We start from the raw sequence: 6,000 nt of genomic DNA on the forward strand, positions 1-6,000 counted from the left end.
TATCCTAAAGAGTAATTGTCTTGGCAGTTATAAATTAGACAAGAGTAAAGACAATAGTTACGTGAGCATCTATTACCACAAACAACTTCCTATGAGAGGACATCTAGGTGTAGCATGGATAATTAATCACTAGGCCATTCTCCAGGACAAAGAAATATCATGAAAGGCCTGTGGTGCTTCCCGGGAGCACCATCAGGTAAAGATGGTGATTAAATAGAGTTTAATCACTATTTTTCTTAAGAAAGACCTTAAGTCAAAAAACACAGAAAAATATTTAACTCACCCTTGTGCTTGTATATGTACATTTGTGGTACATTTAAATATTCACTTACTTTTGATACTATAAGATTCTATAGGCTCATATTTGTATGTTTTCTGCACTAGTTATAAAACTAGTCACTTTTACCTAGAACTTCATATAACCATATTGAGAAATATAATGAGAAACTAAGATCTAGGTGCAGAGCATGCTTGCTCTCAGAGTATCATTACTTCTAGGACTTCTCAGTTGACAAAGCCAAGGACTATACATGTGTATAGTAATCAGTATATAGACACCAATTCATGTATACTCACCTGTAGTTTTGTTAAGCTAAGTGTAAATTTGTATTGACAGGTCACATCTAGTTGTTACCATAAAGATCACTCTTTAAGTTTAAACATAGCATTTGTCTATGTTTATCACAAGGTTTCCACTCTAACACCAGGTGCTAGTTTTTATCATCTGCTTTCTATCTGTTAAATTCTATTGCATATTGTGAAGATATCAGATTTTTCAACCCATGTACCTGAGGAAAATGACTGTGTCAACTAAAGAAGAGAAAGAATGGGCAGGATTTTGTGCATTTACTTTTATAATGCTAATTTCTAAGCAATGATGGATATGGTGTGTGTGTGTGGATGCATATGGTGTGTGTGTGTGTGTGTGTGTGTGTGTGTATTATACAGTGAGCAGATTTTAAGATATTGGAAAAAATAATAAAAAACTAAGTTAACCTGGAAACTAATGGTGACTTGACCCAGGATTGCTACAAAAAATATTTGTTAATTTTTTACTTTTATTCTATTATCTTCCCTTTGTTTTTATTCTGTTGTCTTGCTCTTTAAAAGAGAAGATATCTTTATGTCGTTTAGACTTCTCTTAAGTTTGTGTTTTTCGTGTCTCAGCCCAAGTACTGGGATTTTAGCCTTTTGCTGCCATAGCAGGCTTAAATTCTTATAAAGAAACTTCACATAAAAATAATTTAGTTTTGTTTACCATGAACATTCTAAGAACTTTACAAAGTTTAACTCTCTGAATTTGTGTGTGAGGTCTACAGTCACTGTCTCCACTTCATAGATGCAGAAACTGAAGCAGAGATCTCTTTGTCACTGTTGAGAAGTGTCAGCGGCGATTTTGACTCCACCAACCAATCTTTAGGTCCTGAGTTTTTAACCAGTTTCAAATATCCACTGTCAATTAAATTTCTGACATAATGAGTATGTGAAAATGATAATTATTCCACTTAGCTTTTGCAAACTTCTGGTCTATACCATTGTGTATTATGATGAATAAAAACCAAGGCATTAAAAACTCTGATCAAAGAAATATTGTAGTTTATAATAAAACAGACTGTGTTTGCTGGATGGAAAAGCCAGTATCTTATGCTTGCCATCATTCATGACCTGGTCCACTGGTTGTAAGCTGTGGCATGCTTTGTGAGCTGTTCTTTTTATTTTGTATTCATAAATATCCTTTAGGAACAAACATATGGGTCCTAACCCAGAAGGAAATGATCATACTCATTGTAAAGCCTACCTTTAAAGCAAAGTAGATAACAGTGCACTTACAAAAAATCTATTCAAATAGTGATAAAAGAAGCCCAGCCTGTGGAGGGAGTCTGTGTCCATTTATAGTTTTCCGTCAGTTATGATATTTCCCTTAGGAAATAAGGAAGATCATCCGGCGGTGGTGACACACACATTTAATCCCAGCAATTGGGAGGCAGAGGCAGGCAGATTTCTGAGTTTGAGACCAGCCTGGTCTACAGAGTGAGTTCCAGGACAGCCAGGGCTATACAAAGAAACCATCTCTAGAAAAAAAGAAAACAAAAAACAAAAAGAAAAAAAAAGGAAATAAAGAAGATCATGCTACCTATTGAATTTTACTGTCTTATCCAAATTTGTTTTTAGACACTGATGTGAGCACTTGAAGGCACATTCTGTCATCATTTCTAATTAAATAATGACTATCTGTTACTGGTTCTTTGAGTATTAATTGGATTTATAATGATCTTATGTTGCCAAAATTGTTAAGGCCAGAGTTTGGGCCTTGGCAGCCCTAACAAGCTGGGCTTCACCACCCACCCTTAATATGCCAATTATAGAGGCAAGTAACAGTGAAAACTAGAGAATAGATTTATTCAGTGTGGCCACAGAGGGAAGACATAAAATGGTCCATTGACTCTCCTCAAGTTTATCTTCAAGATACTAATATAAACTTTTAGTTTAGATAGAGGATGAGAGCTATGAATATCTAAGTAGTCCTGGTGAATTTGTGGTCCCACCATCCTTGGCCCATCATTGTTTGGGCTTTTGTCCCACCTGTAAGGTGATCTTACAAATTGTCATAACCCTGTGAAATATTTTCCTAGAAGACAAACTCCTTCTGGCTGACATCAGGCTTTGGTTTTTTCCTTCTTCCAAATTGAGAGTCCTGGTGAAAGTCAAGTTCCTCCAGGGATCATTGTGTTAAGGTTATGATAGTGAAAGGCATTAAAATGTCCAGAGTAATGGGTTCTTAGAATGTACTCACTCGTGGGCTATGTTATCATGCAACAAGAAGGCCCTTGCAAGCTTTTACATGCTAGTGCCATGCTTATGGACTCCCTAGCATTTAGACCAACTAGGCAAAGTAAATCCTTTTTCTTAAAAATTGTCCAGTCTGAGACATCTTGTTATAAAAATAGAACATAGACTGGGTCTGCTAGTAAACATCGAATTCTCAAAAAATTCTGCTTTTAGGAAACATAATAGCTTGGGATGACACTGGTGGCATATGCTATTAGTAAAATTCTGTGACTAACACTGTGCTCACTATACTGACACAGGGCTCAGAGGGATTAGGATTTGAGGACTTCAGAGCAACCTGAGAACTCTAGACCAACCACTTGTTCTTTTTTGGGGTGCGGTGTTTCATGGATTGCCAAAAGATACAAATGTCTATTGATGAAATGAATGGTTGAAAGAATAGAATAGATCAGGAAGAATAGGTTAGGGAAAAGTATATAAAATATGTAAGGATAGTGGCTCATTTGTACACATGGGTACCATCCCATGTTAGAACTAACCATGAAACACTTAGATCTTTATCTGCCTCAGTTTCCCTGTATCCTAAAAGAACTTAGGAAATAGAAACTGGAAAAGAAAATTGATTTATTTATAGTTTGAACAAATCTAATGGGAGGAATGTAATTTTTCCCCCCACCTTGAGACAAACAATGAAAAAGGGCCAGAACATATGTAAATTAATTTGTGATATGGGTTAACCCTGGCCACTCAGGCCTCTGGTTGTTCTTATTGTCTCTATTAACCATTATAGAGATGATGTTTTATTCATGGTACTCAATTAATTCATTTTAAAGAACCTTCAGATTTGAAAGAGAAAAGAATCCTTGAGGTTTTATGGGTAGATTTAAGCTTTCACTATTCTTGACCCAGTGAAGTTCTTTGTTCTTAAGTCCTTTGATATGTACATAGGGAAGCCTTTTGGATCTCTTCTTTGGAGATTGGCTTCTTTCTGTATGTCTCTTTTACACAGATTTTGTCAGTTCAAAAAGCGATAGGTGGGTGGCTGAGGGAAGGGGCACAAGTGTCTCTCATTAGAATATCTCATTTTCACCAGAGTTTCAGCATGAGATCTTGGCTGCATTTCAATTGATGACTACCTTTTGTACTCTTACAGACATAGGATGGAAGCAGAGAAAGCAATTCAGCCTTCCAGACAATCAGCCACCGTAGTATCTTAGGTATCTAGAGCTCTCCCTTTTGTAGAGATTAAGCTATGTCTTTTCTGAGTTTCCATATTGTGCAAGATAATGGCTTTTAGTCTGTACCTTGTCCAGGGTAACCTCATTTTAAAAAGCAGTGTTTCACCATATTTTTTGCATAAATAAAGAGGAAGAATGACTCTGAATATAACTTATGACCTGTTTCAACACCACAGACTAGCAGATATCTTACTCCAAGTAAAAGATATTACCTTCAAATTTACCAGAGTTGATTTGGAACATATGAGCCCATGGGTTGCTAAAACCATATGAGAAAAATAGTCCCAAGAACTTTGTTGAACATGCTAGAACAATAAAGGCTGCAGTGCTTTTACCCTTACCTCATAAGGGCATATAACACTCTGATGAAGACGGTCATACTTGTCTGCTGTCTGACTACCTGGTGTACTGATCACTGAACTGGCAGGAAGAGAATTAAGGAATGTTCCTGAGAGTTCAATTTCAATGTGGTTCTACTGCTTGCATCTTGACAGGGCCCACATAAATCACTTTGCAATACACCCATCCATCCATCCATCCATCCATCCATCCATCCATCCATCCATCCATCCACCTCTACCCCCAGTCCTGTTCTGTGCTTCTGAGGTTCAGCTGTGAACCTCCTGAACTATGCAGGCCTCCAGTAGTTCTCCAACTATGTTCTTTAATATCTAACTGCTATGACTCTGTCTGTTTTAGCTCTATAACTCTGTCTATAAGACACCTTTGGGTGGCACAGCTCTCCAGACTCAAACCCCGCCCGAGGAGAGCTGTTCTCCCAGGAGTGCTGACACACCTAAGATCACAGACTCACAGGGTCACAGGAGGGACAAGTTCCAGTCAGAGACAGTAAGACCAGTTAACACCAGGGATAACCAGATGGTGAGAGGCAAGCACAAGAACATACGTTTTGAGCTGTCAAAGGCAGTACATTTGCCTAGTTCTTAAAATTTTGGGTTTTTTGAATGTTTTTTTGAGAAATTTCACTTGAAATGGACTAATTGTCTCACTTTCTTTTTAATGTTCCAAATTTGGATATAGATCCTTTCAATGTTGAAATATCGTACAATGCAAAAGGAGGATACTTGAGAAAGTGGAAGGGTACATGTAGAGAAACTATGTGAACAATACAATGACCCAGAGAGGTGCCAAAAAGAAAGAAAAACTTGTGTCTGAGAGTGAAATAGTTAAGGATATGACATTTCAAATATGTCAAGTTGAGGTGTTGGTTATCTCAAATCAAAGCTGTTTGAAGAGCTGTAACATCAGAAGGGATCCTTAGCTTGACATTACCTGTATGAAGCAAGCCATAAGAGTTTTTTTTAAAAAGATTTATTTATTTATTATTATATGTAAGTATACTGTAGCTGTCTTCAGACACACCAGAAGAGGGCATCTGATCTCATTACAGATGTTTGTGGGCCACCATGTGGTTGCTGGGATTTGAACTCAGGACCTTTGGAAGAGCAGTCAGTGCTCTTACCAGATGAGCCATCTCACTAGCCTGTCATAGAGTATTTTAAGGAGAGATATATGTTTTTTTTCTTTTTATTTTTCTTAGACATTTTCATTATTTACATGTAAATTTCTCCTTTCCCAGTTTCCCCTCTAAAAAACAAAGAAACAAACAAACCCGACAAAAACAACCCCCCGTTTCCTTCCCCCTCTCCATGCCTGCCACCCCATCCTCTCCCACTTATTGGCCCTGGCATTCCCCTACACTGGGGCACGGAACCTTCAGACCCGAGGTCTTCTCCTCCTATTGATGATCGAATTTGCAATACACATGCTGCCAGAACAATCAGACCCACCATGTGCAGTCCTTGGTTGGTGGTTGAGACCCTGGGAGCTCTGAGGTTGCTAGTTAGTTCATATTGTTGTTCGTCCTAAGGGGCTGCAAATCTCTCAGCTCCATTGGTCCTTTCTCTAACTCCTTCATTGAGGACCCTGTACTCAGTTCAATGGATGGCTG

The sequence above is a fragment of the Mastomys coucha genome, unplaced genomic scaffold, assembly GCF_008632895.1.
Source record: "Mastomys coucha isolate ucsf_1 unplaced genomic scaffold, UCSF_Mcou_1 pScaffold14, whole genome shotgun sequence".
Taxonomy (NCBI): domain Eukaryota; kingdom Metazoa; phylum Chordata; class Mammalia; order Rodentia; family Muridae; genus Mastomys; species Mastomys coucha.